The 20,694-nt window shown below is 44.1% G+C and overlaps 1 protein-coding gene across 5 annotated transcripts in view; it reads right to left on the reverse strand.

Moving 5' to 3' along the window:
* Positions 1-19,956, reverse strand: part of EPB41L2 (erythrocyte membrane protein band 4.1 like 2) — a 125,358-nt gene extending 105,402 nt beyond the window's left edge. For all 5 annotated transcript variants that reach the window (XM_066614573.1, XM_066614565.1, XM_066614549.1 and 2 more), the window contains exon 1: positions 19,870-19,956. The gene's annotated coding sequence lies outside the window, so the exon portion shown is untranslated. The remainder of the gene's footprint in view (positions 1-19,869) is intronic.
* Positions 19,957-20,694: the final 738 nt, after the last annotated feature.

The raw sequence follows: 20,694 nt of genomic DNA on the forward strand, positions 1-20,694 counted from the left end.
CTTTGAAAAGGTCAACAGGCATGTGGATGCGGGAGAACCCGTGGACATTATATATCTGGACTTTCAGAAGGCATTTGACACGGTCCCTCACCAAAGGCTACTGAAAAAACTCCACAGTCAGGGAATTAGAGGACAGGTCCTCTCGTGGATTGAGAACTGGTTGGAGGCCAGGAAGCAGAGAGTGGGTGTCAATGGGCAATTTTCACAATGGAGAGAGGTGAAAAGCGGTGTGCCCCAAGGATCTGTCCTGGGACCGGTGCTTTTCAACCTCTTCATAAATGACCTGGAGACAGGGTTGAGCAGTGAAGTGGCTAAGTTTGCAGACGACACCAAACTTTTCCGAGTGGTAAAGACCAGAAGTGATTGTGAGGAGCTCCAGAAGGATCTCTCCAGACTGACAGAATGGGCAGCAAAATGGCAGATGCGCTTCAATGTCAGTAAGTGTAAAGCCATGCACATTGGGGCAAAAAATCAAAACTTTAGATATAGGCTGATGGGTTCTGAGCTGTCTGTGACAGATCAGGAGAGAGATCTTGGGGTGGTGGTGGACAGGTGGATGAAAGTGTCGACCCAATGTGCGGAGGCAGTGAAGAAGGCCAATTCTATGCTTGGGATCATTAGGAAGGGTATTGAGAACAAAACGGCTAATATTATAATGCCGTTGTACAAATCGATGGTAAGGCCACACCTGGAGTATTGTGTCCAGTTCTGGTCGCCGCATCTCAAAAAAGACATAGTGGAAATGGAAAAGGTGCAAAAGAGAGCGACTAAGCTGATTACGGGGCTGGGGCACCTTCCTTATGAGGAAAGGCTACGGCGTTTGGGCCTCTTCAGCCTAGAAAAGAGACGCTTGAGGGGGGACATGATTGAGACATACAAAATTATGCAGGGGATGGACAGAGTGGATAGGGAGATGCTCTTTACACTCTCACATAATACCAGAACCAGGGGACATCCACTAAAATTGAGTGTTGGGCGGGTTAGGACAGACAAAAGAAAATATTTCTTTACTCAGCGCGTGGTCAGTCTGTGGAACTCCTTGCCACAGGATGTGGTGATGGCGTCTAGCCTAGACGCCTTTAAAAGGGGATTGGACAAGTTTCTGGAGGAAAAATCCATTATGGGGTACAAGCCATGATGTGTATGCGCAACCTCCTGATTTTAGGAATGGGTTAAGTCAGAATGCCAGATGTAGGGGAGAGCACCAGGACGAGGTCTCTTGTTATCTGGTGTGCTCCCTGGGGCATTTGGTGGGCCGCTGTGAGATACAGGAAGCTGGACTAGATGGGCCTATGGCCTGATCCAGTGGGGCTGTTCTTATGTTCTTATGTTCTTAAATACTGTTTTATTTGTGTTAAAACAGTATGCACTGCTAGTAAGTTATGCTGAAGTGTGTCAAAAGCTTGGCATATGTCCATACATATTAGTCCAGTATTTTGCTTGTGAACAAGTTGACAATGATTTCATACACAAGTTGAATTTTTTGATGTTGGAAAGCATTAATTAGATGTTGGAGCCAAATACCTCTGACCTGTGGGGAAAGCTTTTGGGCCACCATACCACACTAACGAGAGAGATTAAAACATCAATGCATTTGTATCAAAATATTGCTGATCCTTAACTGTGCTAAAGCATTAACATTTATGTTAGGGTTGTGATTAATGGCATAACATCAGAGCTAATTCAGATATTTTTAAATAAAAATGAAAGGTACTAAAGCTTAGGTTTTAAAGTGAGACACAATGTCAAAACTGAGCATTGGAAGAGTTAGGACAAAATACTATTTTACCCAGCAGGTAATAAAGCTGAGGAACTCCTTGCCATAGGATGTGGTGATGGTGTCTGCCCTGCAGATGCTTGTGCAGGGCTCCCCACACACCAGGACGGCTGCTGCAGGGACTGGTGAATGCATCCCAGTCCCTGCAGCCCCGTTAGCAACGTGATCCTGGGGATCGTGTCACAGCCTCCTCCCTGCCTCTTCGCTGCCCCCGCCACTTAAGGAGGCAGAGGCCAGGACCTTCAGGCTGAGGCGTCGCCCCAGTTTGAAAACCACTGCCCTAAGTGGACATCTTAAAGCACTCCTGAAAGATAGACATGGAGTGTGTATGCCTTTCTGTAGACTTTGAGAGTGTGTCTTGTTTTGCAGTCTCCAATTTAACCATGTGATCCCCAACAGCCAACTGTCAAATCTTAATTTGCTCATTTTAGCCTTATTTCACTCAAGTGTGTTCAGTTTATGAACAGCAGTCAACCACATGCCACAGTCAGGAGAGAGCCATTGCAAAGTTGCTAGAAGATTTTTGTTTATCACAAACAAGTTGTTCTGACATTCCAAGTCTAAGAATATTTGCTAACATGTTTTGGTTTGAATTCACCAAAAGCTACTTTTTCCAAATAAGACAGAAGAAACACATCAGTATTGGGTTTATAATTCCGCAATCTTCAGGACTTCTGTCTTAAACTGAGGTGCTAGTCCTGTGGTGCTCAATATTTAATGCATCTCTGAAAGGTTGAATTTTCAAACAAAGTGTTTTCTGGTTATAGAAAATAATCATTCCATGTTGTTATAAGAACAGCATTAAAACAAAAAACAAAAACCACACACCGCTACATCCCAAAAAACATAACTTACAGCACAACCCAAGGAGTGTCTGCTCAAGAGATGTCCAATTGTGTTCAGTAGGGCTTATTCTCAGGAAGTTGTGCATAGGATTGCAGCTTCAGCTAGCTTTGATGTAAGCCACAGCAATAAATTCATCCTGAGTGAACATTTAGCCAAGCACACGTGGCATAAACACTTTGGTTCAGAGCAGAAGTATACATCTATACAGCCAGTGGTGGACCAGGGTTTCCTTGGCATGAGAGACATAGCTCTTAGTCTAAGTCCTGAGGAGGTATAAACAAATCCCAAGAAACTCCAAAGCAGATGGTCACAAACTTGATGAACTGCTCATGAAGGATCCAGTCCCAAGGATTAAGAGTTCAAGGGCTGATCTAGTTGATTTAGACACTGTCTTCTCTTTGATGACCAGGGTCCTCAGGAAGGCCACATCGTTCTCCACCCAATCAAAGAGCAGGCTAACTGACAAAGACCAGAAGATCTTATTTCACCCTGTTGGCTGATTTAAGGAAGTGTGGACATACTGTCAGAGTGGATCATTGTTTCTCTGTTCCATATGGTTTTTTGGACAGGCAAGACAGGCTCCTTGGACCACAATTCATGCTAACCTGTCCCCAAAACCACACCCCTAGCCTCACAGAACTGGCATCTGTGGAATTATTCTTCTGCAAGGTTCTGCCTGGAGAAACTCATGGCCAGAATTAACATTTGTCTAGCCACCATGCTAGAGATGTATTGAGGCTAGGCAATGGCATTGCCAAGGGCCAAGACAGCCTCCTCCTCATTGTGTTCGGTATTTACACATTCCATAGTTGTTAGGTCCCAGACTGGTGCAACATTCTGGAGGCACTGCTATCAGGACAGAGGTCCCTGCAGGTCCCTATAAGTTGACCTTCTTATTTCCCACTGTTCTTATAATAGACATGTCTCCTGGATCCATGAGCTTGGCAGTGGAGTGCCTAGAAGCTCGGGCTGCCTGAAAGGGTTTCTCATAGCGTTTACGGCCTTGACACTGGTTTTGCTGCAATCTGCACAGGTGTTACTCCTGAACCACTGTTTTCTATGTATATGGCTATACCCTGTGTTTTGACTTTTTGGAGAGGCTGATGGCAAACACTGTCCATGCACTCCCCACATAAGCTGTCACCCTCTAATCTGGTCACTGTAAGCATTTGCTATGTGGCTAGAGGTTCCATCAATGGTTGTAGCCAGAGGAACCTCATGAGGCAATAGCAGTGGCCTTGGACTTGTCGGCATAGGGTAAAGAGGCAAGTTGCATCACAGAGATTTGAAAGTGTTTGCCTTCCTATTTCTGACAGGATCTCATCCTGAAGATGCTTTTCCTAGATGAATGATGCCTTAGACCAGGGGTCTCAAAACATTTCAGCCAAAGGGCCACATGAAATATCTGACACGGTGACAAGGGTCAGTAAAAAAATATAAAATGTAATAAATACATTAGAGATGGAATGAGTGACATTAGAGATGGAATAAGTAAATGGGCTAAAAATGTCCAGAATTTCTCGAAGCACAAACACAGCCCAAGAAATAAAGCACACACTTAAATGGACCCCCATTCCCCCACTTCACAAGCACAGCTTTGGTTGCATTTGGTCAACTGGGCCAGAGGCTCTCAGGGGATCAGAGGCTGACTGCAGGCTGGAAAGAGGCTACATCTGGCCCCTGGGCTGGGGTTTGGAGACCCCTGCCTAGACACCTTAGACACCAGTGACTTGGTGGCTACCACAGCTTGTCAGTGATTACAGCACCCTTAGTAATCCTCTTTAGGATCACTTGTAAGGATTAGAATCCTAAGAATCCTCCAATGGTTAATCTTCCGCTGCAGAGAGGAATCTTGCCAGATCACAAGCCAGCTCATCAACTAAACGGATTCAGAACTTCTTGCAGTCCAAATTGAATACATAAATATGGTAGAGGACCTTGCTAAGCAGGACACCCTCACAAGGTGCTCCCAGGATGCTGTGAAGGTCCTCATTAAGACTGGAGAAAGGGAAACCCAATTCTGGGTCTTGGTATCCCAATGGAGGCTCAGACTTGGTTGCAACATCTCAGGGGAAGAGAACTTTCAGCAATTTGGTTGGAAACTTCGGGAAGGGTGAAAGTGGAAACAGGCTAATCATTCTTCGTATCTTGGAGGTCTTCATATCTGTGTGGCTAGCAAAGAAAAGCAGCAGTGCTTCCCTTGTGACAGATCTGATGTTTGAACTTCATGTGTTTCCACACATCTCTGACACTGCAGATATGACTGAGAAAAAGTTCAGATGAGGAGACCGCATCAAAGGGCACTTTTTGGTTCAATATTTTGAGTGGCATGATAGTACAAGTGTGCCCTAGTGGATAACTGAATCTGTGGATATCAGGGAATGCCTCCCACCCTCTGGAGGCGATGGGATGCCAGGCTCAGAATGACTCAGAGCTCAATCCTGGGCTCAGTGCACTGGCTCATCACTGGCACGCAATGTTGCAAATGTGCCATAAAGTACATCTGCAGGTCATACTGCCGGGTGAGCACCAGTGGTAGCCCAGCACCGGGCTACCACCGGGTGCTCAGCCAACCGCCACCACTCGGTGGTTCTGCAGACTGCTGAGCAGCAGAGAGGTAGGTGGGGGCATGGGGGGAGGCAGCGTTCTGGGGAGGCGAGCGGAGGATGGGCGAAGGGCAGGGAAGGCATGCCAGAGGGAACGAGTGGGGAGGGAGGGAGGCAGAACCGGTGGAGCTTTGCTGCACCGGATCCAAAGCCTACAGGTAGAGCTCACCACCTTACACAGAGGCTCTTGATTCACCACCCACTTTTGGTAAGCTACTGCACTTACCTGGGGAAAGGAAACAAAGTCCTCTTCTCCCAAGGTGCTGCCGCCAGCTGCCTTGGGAGTGCAGGATGCGGCAACAGCCATTTTCAGTGCCGCTGCAGCTGTGCACCCCAGACAGCTCAGGATTGGTCTGCCCGAGAGGAAAAAAGTGACTTTCAAAAAGTTTTTTGAAAACTGGAAGTCGCTTTCCCCCCCCCCTCTCAGTGTCATTCTGAGTCCAGCAGAGGCCACGGGAGGATGTAAGCAGCCTCTGCTGGATGCACAAGACCCTCCGGACAGCTCCCCTGGCCTCTGGACGGGGCACGCACAGGGACACATGTTGAGGTGGTTCTGCAGACCCAATCTACAGATAAATGAAACAGTGAATACAGGATCCACAGATATGGAGCGCCCCTATAGATGCTAAGATTGATGCAAGCAGGGAGCATTGGGACTGGTGGGTCTGGGACCAACAGACAGAGATGGGTGAAACGCTTGTATCCTAAAACAGCACTGGGGTACCTGTACACCCAGGAATACTAAATAAGAAGTTCTAGAGATAAAATGGAATCTGTGACTGTGTAGAGGTCAATAGCTGCACTGGATTTTCTGACTGTTTCCACCAAAGAAGGTATCTTAGAAAGAGTTGATATGCAGCCCTGTTGGAAAAGGTGCACTTTCAAAACCAATACCCAGAGCTGCTGGCTGAACATCCGTTTTCCAGCTCTAATGGGTTTGCTCTCATTTTTGTCCATGTTTCAGCTTGGAAGACATGTACACAGGAAGGTGAACTGGAAAAACTGTGCCCAATAGCCCCAAAGATGCGGAAGGTGGAGTGTGCGACATGCCCTCCCCAGGCAGTCTCCAAAGAGACCAGATCCTGAGGAAGGGACTGATACATTCTTTCATCAGAAAAGACCAGAATAGAAGGTGAGTGTACTTCTGTGGTTTAGATTCACCACCTGCAGGGACAGCTCCTGTCAGCAGCAGCCATACCAGCAATTGAAAAAAAAACAACTGTCATACATTTGTTTAAAATATTTATCTAAAATGAGATATAAAAAACCTAATTATACAGAAGCACTTCACCACACAATTTTTTCAACCTCCAGTGAATCCCTTGATGATGTAAATAACTAGAAACTCAAGTTAAACTAAACTAGTATCACTAGTGATTAAAGGTTGCATTAACACAGCCTAAATGATACATCTATTGCTTAATTCAACATTAATAATAAATTAAGATGACATCTTACAGTTTCCAAGAGATAACTAACTCAAAGGTTGTTGCTAATAAGTTCCTAATTTATCTCCTCCCCTAGGTCAATACGTATGGATAGGACAAGGTCGAGGCCTCTACATTATGCACTTGATGAGAATTCTGCAAGGCTTACAGTTCATTTCAATTTTAGTTCTTTTTTTCTATATGAATTTATGTTGACATCCTACAGTTAATGCAAGACAGACGATTTACAATCCTGTGACAAAGCAGTTCTCTGCCCACAGCTGATTTCAGAATAAGACCTCATGACTAATGAGAAATCAACACAAGTTACAGATTTCTTGTTCTGCTTTAAATTTAGCAACTGTCAATATATCCATTCAAGCCCTGACAAGAAAACAATCGCATGAGGACCAAAGTTAAACAGTTAAGAAGAAAATCTTATCTTCAGAATATCTTGGTTGCAACATTTTTTTTTCAAAATGTTAACAAGGCCACCTTCTAGATCAGTGATTTTCAAACTTTTTCATCTCATGGCACACTGCCAAGGCACTAAAATGGTCAATGGTCAGCTTTTGAACAATTTGCAAGGCACACTGTGCTGTCAATGGGGGCTCACACACCCCAATTGTTCTATTGAAAAATGACCCTCTCCCAAATTCCCATGGCACACCTGGAGACCATTCATAAGAACAGCCCCACTGGATCAGGCCATAGGCCTATCTTCGTAGTCCAGCTTCCTGTACCTCACAGAGGCCCACTAAATGCCCCAGCATTTGCCCCAGGGAGCACACCTGATAACAAGAGACTTGCATCCTGGTGCCCTCCCTTGCATCTGGCATTCTGACATAACCCATTTCAGGAGGTTGCACATATGCGGCACACCAGTGTGTCAAGGCACAGTGGTTGAAAATGGCTGTTCTAGATAGTCACTGTAAGTAGTGCTTTGCTACTGTGTGAGAAATTTATACAACGCACAAACATTTTTGCAATCAGGAAGAAAGATTTAAAAAGAATTCTAATGAGTCTACCTGACATATTTGTTTTAAGCATTTTAGGGTCAAGCTACACATGACATTAAGTGCATCATTGTATCTCTGCCTTTTTAAATTGCTTGGTCTACATTTAAAAAATGTAAGCAGCCACAACCACAACGTTAGGGAAAAACATGTCAGGGAACATGATCTGGCTTGGGCCTATCCCAAGAAAGGGTTGATTTCCCTGGAGCAAGTAGCAAGCAATCATGTGACTTTCTAGAGCAGTGGTTCTCGCTCTTTCAGCTCCGGGACTCACTGCAATTCTACCAACACACACCCAGGAGTAAGCCCCATTGGCTATCATTGTTAAAAGCATATAAAGAGTGGCCTGTTAAAAGTACAGATCTGTAACATTTCCCCAAATGCAGTCACATACCATGATACCGTGTTTCCCCGATAATAAGACACTGTCTTATTATTTTTTTTGGACAGAAAAACACCAGAAGGCTTATTTTCAGGGGAGGGCTTATTTTAATGAACATTGACAGCAATTTTAATAAACAGGTAAATGTGAACAAATCATGCCCCCTGAGTTCTTCTTTTATCCTCCATCATGCCCCCTGAGTGCTTATTTTATCCTCCATCATGCCCCCTGAGTTCTTCTTTTATCCTCCATCATGCCCCCTGAGTTCTTCTTTTATCCTCCATCATGCCTCCTGGGTTCTTCTTTTATCCTCCATCATGCCCCCTCACTCCCACTTACATACCGGGTTTTTATGTTGTCCTGCCTCAGCTCTCCTCCGCGGCACTGCTCTCAATGGCGCCAGCAAGCAAATCACTGGGGAAGAACAGGATGACACGCTCACTGCTGCAGCTCTGATTGGATGCAGCTCAGAGCGCGGCGTGCGTTTCACCCGGGGGGGGACGGTGCATACAGAGGGTACCGTAATGTAGCGTGTAGCGCAGGGGATCACCTTCACTACAGTAGCAATCTCAATAGGGCTTATTTTCGGGGGAGGGCTTATTTTAGAGGAATCTTACACAGTAAGGGGAGGGCTTATTTTCCGGATAGGTCTTATCATCGGGGAAACACGGTAGCATCAAATATATTAAAAATAAAATACTAAAATGAATGGGGACCCACCTGAAATTGGTTCGCGACCCATCTAGTAGGTCCCAACCCACAGTTTGAGAAACACTGTTCTAGAGTGATTGATTGGTTCAGCTCTTGGTAGGCTGCTGAGGGCTAGTTAAGTATAAAGAACCACTCCTTTGGAAAGAAAGAGCGCCTGATTACTCCTCCTTGAGATGAATGCCTGCCAGGTCACACCAAGGCAGGCAAGTAGCAGCTCTGTTCTCAAGCTGTAAGTGTAACTTTTGGGTAAACATTAGCAATTAATAATAATAAGTTATTAATCAATCAATCAATTAATTAATTTAAACAACATTTAAGACTGCTGTGTATTGTCCACATTTTGTGCCAGTTTTTGTTCTTTTGCATATTTCTGTAACTTAAAATTCCTAAATAAAACTGTATAACTTCTGTACTCTGCAGGGTATATGAAGGGTTTGGGAATGTATCTAAATTCAGTCTTGGACATGTAGCCGCTACCATATAGACACCCTGTTTAAGCTACTGTGGGACGCTAGGGCCTCTGGCCAGAGCCAAGCCACAGGTTGGGTCAGAAGTTACTTGGTGTTAAGTAACCCATTGTATTATTGGGATATTTTTTCTGTATTCCAAGTTGGAGTTATAGAATTATTAGCTGCTCAGGGTTAATTGTTTATTGCCCTGGCTGATCATTAATAGATCAGGTGAAATTGACAGGGCCTCAAGATAGATATTTGCTCTGAAAGTGAAACTGCCGTATGTGCCAGTGGCACACACTTCCAATGGCAAATAGCAGCTGCAGCAACCAACCATGAACCAGACTGGAATTATGGGAGGGAGAAAGTGCTAACTCCCTCTTTTCCACTTACCACCATTCTAGTCCTTCCCCTCTAGTCATTGGTATTTCAAAACAAACCATAAGATGGAATAGCAATGACACATTTAATGCCACATATCGTTTGAACCTTAGGTGCAGACCAGTAGGTAGAGCAGAATATACTGCACATGATGCAGCAACATCTAGACCAGGGGCAGCAATCTTTTTGTTTAAAGGTGCTGAGCGTTCGGTGGCTACGTCAGAAGTGGCCTGAACAGAGCTCAGCTTGGGAGGCAACACTCCCAAGTCACTGTGCATTGAATTGGGAATGGGGGAGTCCAGAATTGCAGAGTCCAAGTACTGCTGCACTCAGGACTCTGCAACCCCAGGCAGGTGGCTCCACCATTCCCTGTCTGGCACACAGTGACTTGGACAGGCAGCTTTGCCTTCCAAGCTGAGATCCCCATGGGCCAGATGACTTCAGCTGGACGGCCATAGGTTGCTGACCCCGATCTAGACCCTATTGCATCATAAGTCAAGACTAAATTTCAAAACATCTCTAAGATTTTGTTTAGTTCACACACAGTTTTATTCACCAACAACAACTAGGTTCTATTAGTTCTCAGTTATATTTGTCTACACAGTGTTTCTCAAACTGTGGGTCGGGACCCACCAGGTAGGTTGCGAGCCAATTTCAGGTGGGTTCCCATTCATTTCAATATTTTATTTTTAATAAATTAGACTTGATGCTACCATGGTATGTGACTACATTTGGGGAAATGTGACAGACCTGTACTTTTAACAAGCTACTATGTATATTCTTTTAACAGTAATAGTCAATGGGACTTACTCCTGGGTAAGTGTGGGTAGGATTGCAGCCTAGGATTGTTAAAAATGTTCCTGCTTAATGACATCACTTCTGGTCATGACATCACTTCGTGGTTCATAACAGATTCTCATTCTAAAAAGTGGGTCCTGGTGCTAAATGTATGAGAACCACTGGTCTATTAGCAAATAGAGGATATGCTCCTCAGTACATTTGTCTTCTTAAAGACATTATTAAGATTCATTTTTAAAGGGATTCAGTTTGGCTACCCTCTCCCATCCCTTGCTAATCATAAGAAACATAAGAAATGAAAGTTGAATGTTTAGAGTCAACCACCACCATAACAGCTAGTTTTCAGAAGTAGAGCAAAAGCTTAAAATAGAACGAAATATGGCAAAATTGAGGATGGGGAGATAACAGGCAGAACTTGTCGTTTGAGAACTCTGCAAATAGATGTCATAGCAATTGAAATTCCTATTGATTGGGCAGGTTAGGGGCACAGCTAAATTGTAAGTTGGATTTCTTCTTCACGGATTTACCAAATAAGGTATTTGGAAGTGCAAATGCATTTAAAACACAAAACAAAAACCATGCTCATTTTTTATACACAAAGATTGTTTCTTGCCACTTATAAATCCTGAGGGCTAATTAAATATAGTTTGGCCCCTAAGTACTTGCCTGTGTACTCTAACAAAACTCGTTTTGTTAAAAATCAGCCTCCCCCCAGGAGGGGTCCTCCTACTGACACCAATTAGAGATCTCCTACAAATAACAGCCATAGGAACCCCCAATCTGAATGAAAACTGCAGAAGGAAAAGGGCTAAAACCTCTCTCTGCCATGCAGTTCTCTCACATTGATTTTTTAATTTAAAAAAAATGACAAGCAAGGAAGGTCTACAAAACACAAGATAAAAGTTGGGCCTTAAATCAAGATGAACACTACTAGAAGCCCAGTACACTTGCAGAGCTTTAGTTTTAAGTTATATTTGAAGTATTCTTTCGAAGAATATATTTCAGTATCTCATTCATATAAAGAGAAGGACAAAGAGCAATACTAAAGTTATTTGTTTTCTTAAACAGGGAAACTAGTAGGAACATTGGATTTTTGAATATGATTGTACAGTATTTTCAAGCTGGATGGTTTGACTATTAGAATCTTTGTGTTGGCCTTCCATTTCTTCAAGGGCTCACTAACTGATATTTATCCTGTAGATCTACTTTGGAAGAGAAGGGAAAGTGCCTATACTGTTCATAATTCTGCCAATCACACAGGAATCTTTATTATCAATTTGGAAATGAGTGAAGGTGTTTGATTAAAAGTCTACCTCTTTTTAAAATCAATCAATCAATCAATCAATCAACAGTATTTATATACCGCTTTTCAACTAAAAGTTCACAAAGCGGTTTACAGAGAAAAATCAAATAACTAAATGGCTCCCTGTCCCAAAAGGACTCACAATCTAAAAGATGCAAATGAATACCAGCAGACAGCCACTAGAACAGACAGTGCTGGGGTGAGGTGGGCCAGTTATTCTCCCCCTGCTAAAAAGAGGAGCACCCACTTGAAAAAGTGCTTCTTACCCAATTAGCAGGGGTTTTCCTTTCTCAAGTAAAAGGTTTAGCAGAACCACACAAATGCATTTTCATGGTACTGCAATTATATTGGGCTAGCTCAAAATAGATATGTGCTACTATACTTACCTCAAGATCTCAAGCATAACACAATCTCCAATCATTTTTGAAGACTTTTCCAAGTGTTATATAATATACTCAGCATTTTGAACACTGCAAGTAGATATTTGTTTTTGGAATGTAGCCATATCCGCAGTCATCTCTAAATCAAGCCCTTCTTGCTCGTAAGATCTGGAAAGAGATCTGGAATGTTTCTCACAAACATGAGAAAATTTTTCACATTTGTGACCTAGAATTTTGTAGTACATCTTCAATTTTTATTTTCTCTACCTAGTAAAAACTATTAGTGTAAACTGTATAAATCAGTTTAAATGCAGACACACATAGTGTCCAAGGACATGCATTGAAACATTTTGCATACCATTTCAACAATTGCTAAGAGCAAAAATAAAATTAAAAAAAATAAAAATCAGTGTACCAGCAACATTTCTTAAATTTTTTACAAAACTACTTACGCAAGTAAAAGGAAACAAACTAAAATCAACAGGAAACAATAGTGCAACTTACTGACCATACAGCACTGTGCTGACAGCTATTTGATGCAGTAGTTTTGGCCAGCACATTAAAAGTCAAAGGTTGGACTGCAAACCAACTTGCTTCCTCCACTTTCAAGGACTATCTGCTTCATAATCATGGGGGAGGGGAGGAATCTAACATTACATTCTCCATGTGTGATTAACAGTGAATACAGAAAAGGGAAATGATCATGCAGAAGGAACAGACGGAGTTTTGGACATGACTAGGAAGACTTGGATTCAAATTGTCACTCAGTGCACCTCATGGCTGAGCAGACTTTCAGCTAGTAAGCAACATACTTTTCCTCAGGGATTGTTTATACAGTCCCAAGAGTCTTGGAGAAAGTGCAGGATATATTAGATTAGCCAGAGCTATGAATTGTAACATTACCATCTCACAAAGACATCCTATTGCATTGTAGGAATCTGTCCCCAGGAACATATCTTTATCTATGAACAGTACAAAATGAAAGTTAACTTCTTATTCTAGGACAGTATCCAATAACATATATGTAGCCTATTTTGGCCACTCCAACATTTGAGCCTACCTCCTCCCATTCCAGATCTCTTGTCCTTGAAAGGTGCAAGAGTTTATTTTTAAATTAAGGCTGCAATCCTATATAAACATATAAACTTGTGTACAACGGGACTTCTAAGCAAACCTGTCTAGAACTGTGCAGTAAGGCAGTTTGTTGCAGAAGAATAAGCTGCTAGATCAGTTTCCCAGCTTTCTCAACCAGTTGTACTCATACCACCGGTTGTATCTGAAGTGGTCTCCTATGGTACACATGGTACCCCCAGACCCCTGCCACCTGGCAGGGAGACCAGCAATGCAGTGTGACAAGAAGCAGTAGGAGGCTCGGCTTGGCGGGCAGAGCTCCAGCGTGTGCTTTTCATGCGCTTGAAAAAGCCCTCCTATCCACCCTGAGCCTCTTATGAGTGTTGGATGCATTGTGTCTGGCCTTCCAATCCGGAAGTAACTGGCGATGACATAACCATGAGTTATTTCTGGTGGTACTTCCAATAGTTTCATAAAGTGAAGTGGTATGGCAGGGGACAAGCATAGAGAAACGCTGTGCTAGATGATCCTATTCTATGTCCCTTCATTTAATCATATTTGCTAAAAAATGACTGCTGAGAATGATCATATATGCAATATGTTCTGCTGCAGGCTATATAATTCACAGCAAATAGCTATAGTTGCTTAAGACTTTATAACTGCCCATATTTCCTGTTGCTATGAATGAGAAGGGGAAGACTAGTAAAGAGAAAACCATGGAACCTCATACAGGATGTTTATACAATGGTTTGTTGCCATGTAGGTATTGGAATTAACATAGAGTGGCTAAAAATAATTAAATTTTTTAAATTATGGTTAAATTCCAATTACAGAATCTTTCAAAGATAACTGGTTGAACATGAAATGTGAATTTACTATCAGCAGCTTGAAGCACATAGAAAGTTGAATCATGACCATTCAAATGGATTGGCTCAATCTAGTCAAGTGCAAGTACAGTGCCCTTAAAGGAAGAAGGCCCCACCCCAATCTTCATCATACGGAATTCCAAGGCAATTTGCTTTCTAGCTTCTGAACTTGACATTATGCTTTCGACAGTTTCAGGAGGCTCATCCAGCCATTTCAGAGCACACAAAATATTATTATATTAGCCTACAAAGAAGTCACATCTAGAAATTTAGAACGTAGTGACAGTACATCAGAAGCTGAAATGCTAGGACACTTAGTTTAGTCACATTCCAGGAGTGCTACACTGCCACATATGCAACATGTCTTGCTTAACTTCATTCTTACTGTAAACAGAGTCAACAGATGCAGAATTTTATGGCAAATTAGGCTCTTCGTAGTATACATTGCCTTGGGGATGTGCTTGAATTTAGAAATTGCAAATAGTTTCATTTTACAGTACATGGACACCATGTACACATGATGGTTAGAGACGCAGAAAAAGTGCTTTAAAAAACTTCAGTGATGCACGATCCTATAAACTTGAATCTCAATCTCAATTGTACATTTTACACTCATTGTAATTTGCAAGAGCATATGCTGAAAAGCTGCAAGGGGGAAAGGAAAAAAAGACAGAGGTCTGTGAAATGAAGCTTTTTCAGCCAATACTGGATATATATCAAGGATTTGGCAAACCCACTCTTCATTAAAGCAACAATGTTCGGCCTGGAATGCACCAGTTTTAAATTATCAGTTTCTGCTTATTGTTTTTAGATAGAACAATTATATTAACCAGTCTGGTCAATATTTTTTAACAATCCAGTGAAGTACAGATAGTCAGATGTTCCTATTATGAAATTACATGACAAAAGCATACAGAGCAGAGACAGATTTGTTGCAGTTAAATATGAAAGAGGTAAACAAGGTATATAGTCCTTCAAGAGGAACAATATAGGTTATAGCCCATTTTAGCGTTTGATCCTGTTGTACATCACCTTGAGCACAGGAAAATGAGACTAAGCATTATTTAAATATGAACAACACTTGTCAAAACTTGAAATGAGAGACTAGTTTCCATCATACTAGTTGCCATAAAAAAAATCAAACTAAAATATGCTTTCAATATCATACATGCATTTAATGGCTTTAATTCCCATATTTCAGGTATTCAGCTCAAAAAATGATTTTGCTCAACTACAAGCTGATTGTTTTTATATCTTACATAATTTTTAATATATTTCATAATTTTTAATATACTGTATATTGCATTTTTTTAAAGAATAATTTTTATTTATATTTCTACACACACACACACACACACACACACACACACACACACACACACACTCCTCCCCAGGAGCCTACAGTTTCATTCATCACACACACAGACCCATGGCAAGTGTTTCACTGCCCTCCAACAAGTCTGATGAGATCCACTTTCTTTCCCAATTTTGGAGTTGGAGAGGCTGGTGGAGAATAGCCCTAAAGTTGCACTCTATTTCAAACAGCACCAAAACACAATCTTCAATGGGAGGCAGGATGGGACGTGCAATGGGTTTCCTTTTTGATCTGTTCTTCAGATGCACTCTTGTGTAAAGAGCAACTGCTAGAACAATTCAAGTCTGGAGCTGGGGAAGTAAAGGGAACATCATCCCTAACCTTGCACAGCATGAGAGATCACAGCCCTGGCAATCATAAATTGTATGGTCAGTCAAAACACATGGACTGCTGTACTGTTTAACATTTCCTGACATATGCCAAGTTTTTATGAACAATGAGAGCATTTTAACAATCATCCATGGATGTACAACAGCCCACACTTTATCTAGCCTTCATAAACAGTCATTTTGTGATCATTAACAAACTTGTCCTTCCCCTATGGCACAGACAGAGGGCTGAGGGAAGGGGTTAGTCTTTTACCAGTCTGAGCCTGAGACACTTTGAAAGCAGCAAGACCTCAAAAAGTCTGGAACAAAGTCCAACTGACCCAGATCCTTCTCCACATGCACATGGCAAGATAGGGACAGGGTAGAAACTGGATTCTCCCACGTGGTACACACATACACAAACACAGACATACACCGGTACTATGTAATGCAAAAATAATATGTGGAAATGGAGAACTCACTTTGTGCTGAGGCACCCAAGGATAGGCAATCACCATATATTTATAACTGTTTCTGGAGATCTAGCAACTAGATTTGTGGATTCATGGGTGCACCCCTTAACCTTCAATTTTGAAAATAACATAAAAGGGAGTTTGAAAATCACTTCTGGAACGGTCAACCGTTTCTAAATCTTTCCTATGTGTGTATATATATTGTTCATACACAGTCCATCAACATCATATGTGAATATGCACACAACTATGTTGTATACAAACAATAACTTTTCAGAGACTTGGTTATAGATAGTAGAGTTGTCACTGTTTGCAGTACAAGTATTCATTTTTTCTTGTTCCACCATAATCTCTGGAGACACTGGTTCTGTAATGTGTCCAGCAATACTCAAGAAAAGCCAAAATAGCTCCCAGCAGGACAAACTGCACTGCTCAGTAGATATATATACATGCTGGTATGCTTGAGCATCTTTTGGATAGTGTGAATGACAAATAGCTCACTCTTTCACTACCACCACCCCATCTATAACAGTTTTAGAACTATTTCATGAAGATGAGTGAAATAGTCTTTCCATTTTAATCTGAGTTCATTTTAGAACTGACTTTACCACATTTTCTAAGATGACAAAATGAAACACGGTGATAAACAATGGCAAAGAAAATTTGCTTACCACTGTGTGAAACACAATGAGATCATAGATGCAAAAGAATGAAAATATTTACTTCCTGGAACTGAAAATCATTTAATTATCTGTGTTGACAGACCATATGCCCCAACCATCAGAACACTGTAATGACACTAGGCAGCTAGAGAACTATGGCTAATTCACTGCCGAATCATGTATGTCTTATAAATTCAATTCTAAATTAACTTTGGAACAGAACTTAAATGGAATTGTATGTAGGTACTTGACACACTACATTATTTTCATAACTGGAAATTAAATGCACACCCAAGTCATGGTATCTATCTATAAATATACAACACTCAAATAGCAAGGAACCTTTCATTCAACAAAGTTATTCCATTGTACATTCAGGACCAGCACATGAAGATAGCAGCAACAGGCTCTATAAGTGAAAGTAAGTTATGTACTTAGCATTAACCAGAAGGTTAACTTTGGTTTAAAAGTTGGGGCGCATATGGGGAAGAGAAGGTAGTTCCACGCAGTTCCATTTCCAGAACTACACAGCTTAAAATGAAAGGGCATGTATTAAAGGGCAAAATTCGCACATTTTAACCCAAAGATATATCACAGTCACAGAAAGCTCTAAGCATGCTTCCTTCCCCACCTCTCCTTTCACAGCTTCATCATCCCAAACAGAGCTCCGCCCTGGTAACAGAAATATACCATCTACCTGGACACCACTTTCAAAAGCCTTTGCATGGCTTTTGGTTAAGAAATCACTTTTCTGTTGAATTTTGGGGTGGCTGGGTTGTAACTGTATCATAAGGTAGGCAGATGCCATTCAGAGGAAGCCAGTTTGTGTTATTTTAAGCTGGTCGGTTGACTTTATTCTTTTCTGGTACTCCCCACTCATTTTGGATTTTTATTTGGATTATGATTTTGAGTTTTTTAAAATATATTTTTATTGCTGCTAGCTGTCCAGGATTGGTGACAAGAGGTAGAATATGAATTCTGAGAAACAAACAAAACAAAGCTACTCCTGAGTTTTGTTGCTCTTACAAAGTTTCTTACAAAACACTATCCCGTTCAGCAGGAAAGCTATGTGGTAAACACACATATGGCACTCCTGGCTCCAAAGGTTCCTGAAACCCCCACTGACCCATTCACACTATGAGCGTGGCCTCCCCATCTATAAGAACTTCATAATTGAAACATAGCTGCCTACATTTACTTAAATTGAGATAACTATGAATATAGTAAAATAAAGAAACAAAATAAGGAAAGCTAATGGTGTGGTTGAAGCTAATATTTTCTAGGAGGACACTCTCCTCACCCCACCTGCCCTATGTTATACCCCTCACAATATCCCAAATAGGACCATCCTACTTTAGACTAGACAAAAACTACTAGATTACAAATGATGCCTCTCCATAGCTGCCAAAATAAGTTCCCAAAGAGGGTGCAAAGAACAGGCTCCGAAACAAGTGAGTTGCGGTGAGCTGCCTTGTGTTCCTTTAACATTCCCCAACCACCACTCTTTGGAGGAAGGCTACTGCCAAAAAGTTTGTTTTTCTCCCTCCCACCTTTGGAAAGAACAACAGAGAAGGCTCCAGATCTCTGGCTCTACAGCTATTATTATTATTAAAGTCTGTGTTATCCACAGACTTGATGCCACACCAAGAAATGCAGTGACACACTGTTTATCCCCCCCCCCCAAAAAAAAAACTAGTGTCACAGTTTAGGAATGTCACTGACAACACTGCTAGGGTCCAGCTACACAACACCTAACTGATTCAGCCCAATCTTGTGCCTATCAACTCAGACATAAGTCCCATTATAGTCAATTAGACTTACTCCCAGGTCAGCGTGGATAGGATTGCAACCTCCAGCTACAATCGCATACACGCTTTACTGGGAGCAAGCCCCACTGAACATAATGGGACTTCCTTTTGAGTAGACCTGCTGAGGATTGGGCTGTCAGGCTGCAATCCTACACCAGGGAGTAGGTCCCGTTTCACACAAGGGGACTTACTTCTGAGTAGCTGTGCACAGGCTCGGGCTTTTAGGCCATGGCCCCCCGAGTGCCTGAAGGGCTCTGCACGGGAGAAAGAGGGATCCCAGGACAGTCGGGGATGGGGTGGGCCAGCCCCCCACAGGTTGCTGCCGTGCACCCCTCCCCACCCACACACACGTGTCGCAGACTGCGTGTGTGGAGTGAGCGTAGGAGGGCGCAAGCGAGGGAAATTTGAACCAGAAAGCACGCAGGCGACGACCACAGCGCGGCGAGAGGCCCGCCTGCTCTGATGCCAGCGGAGGCGGACCTTTTACTGGGTCGGCCGGTTCTGGAGGCGGCTTTCCACCCCACGAGCCGCACCCCACGGCTGGAGCGGGGCAGGAAGTTCGCGGCCTGCCCGCCCGCTCCACGCAGCTCCCAGGGAAGGAAGCGCTTTCCCGACAGCAGCAGCCCGAGCGGACGCGCACCTTCCTCGGAGCACAGCCCCGCCCTCGCGCTCTGCAACAAGCCCGCCCGGAGAGGCGCTCGAGCGAGCGGAACGGAGGCGGCATCTCCTCCTCACACTCCCCGCAGCTCGATGCCTCCACTCCCCCGGCGGCGGGAGCGAGCAACAAACAGGAGCCTGGCTGGGCGAGCCGAACCGAGCCGGGCTCGGGGCGGAGACATGCGAGCCGCCACCCCCGGGGGACCGGCCGGCGCCCGACTGAGAGCCCAGTCCGCGCCTAGGCGGGTCTCCTCGGAAGTCCCACCGCAGTCAACGGGGCTCGCTCCCGAGAGAGCGTGGGCAGGGCTGCAGCCGGACTGAGGCGCCGGAGAGGACCCCGAGCGTCGCCTGGAGCCGCTCCCTCCCCAGCGGCGGCTGAGGGAGGCGCACTCCGCTCCCACCGCGACGGCGGAGGCCACGATCCCGGCCGCGCTTACCCGGGAGTAAGCCCCGCTGTCGAGAACGGGGCTTACTTCCGAGCAGACGTGCCCAGGACGCGGCTCTGACCCCGCCGAAGTGTGACCAACTCTGCCGGGCGGCGCCTGCGGGGCTCCCCACCCGGCTTCCTACCGTCTCCGCTCTCCTCGCCGCCCCGCGCGCCGCTCCCTCAGTCTCATTCGAAATTGAAATTCCCTGGCCGCGGCCGTCAGCGCAGCCCGAGCCTCCGTCGCCGGCCCCGCCCCCTCCGGCCTCACCGCTCTTCCTGCCAATCGGGGCGCCCGCCAGCGCAGGCCCCGCCCACTCCCTGCGCGTTCTGCTCTCCGCCCATCAATCACAGCCCGGCTCTGGCGCACCGGCCCCTCCCGCCTCGCCCGCCCCCTTCCAAGCCGCGACCGCGAGCGTCGGGCCGGAATCCTCAAGCGCTGCCTTCGCGCCAGGCAGTCCCGCTCGGAGTCCGAGCGTAGGCTGGTCTACTCGGAAGTCATTCCTATTATAGTCAGTGGGGCTTACGCCCAGGAAAGTGTGCATAGGGTGACCTCGGGACATCCGTTTGGGCTCCTGTTCACCGAATTAGGGCGCGCTGGGAACCGAGGCTGCAAGCCTAGCCACACTTTCTGTGGCTAGAATGGGGCTTACTTCTGAGTAGACATGCCTAGGAGTGGATATGTGCAACATTGTGGTTTTAGAAGTAGGCTACCTCACAATGCCAAGTGCAAGGGAGGTCACCAGGATGCAGGTGTTTTGTAATGTCTTGTGTGCTCCCTGAGGTATCTGGTGGGACACAGTAACAGGAAGCTCAACTAGATGGGCCTTTGACCCAATCCAGCAGGGTTCTTCTTATGTTCTTACTCTATTTAGATTGAAGTAAGAGCCACTATCTTCAAAGGGCTCAATTATTTTCAAGTAAGTGCTGTTCTTTGCACAGTGAACTTTCACTTAAGTGTAAATGTAAGT

The sequence above is a fragment of the Tiliqua scincoides genome, chromosome 1 (assembly GCF_035046505.1).
Source record: "Tiliqua scincoides isolate rTilSci1 chromosome 1, rTilSci1.hap2, whole genome shotgun sequence".
Lineage (NCBI taxonomy): Eukaryota > Metazoa > Chordata > Lepidosauria > Squamata > Scincidae > Tiliqua > Tiliqua scincoides.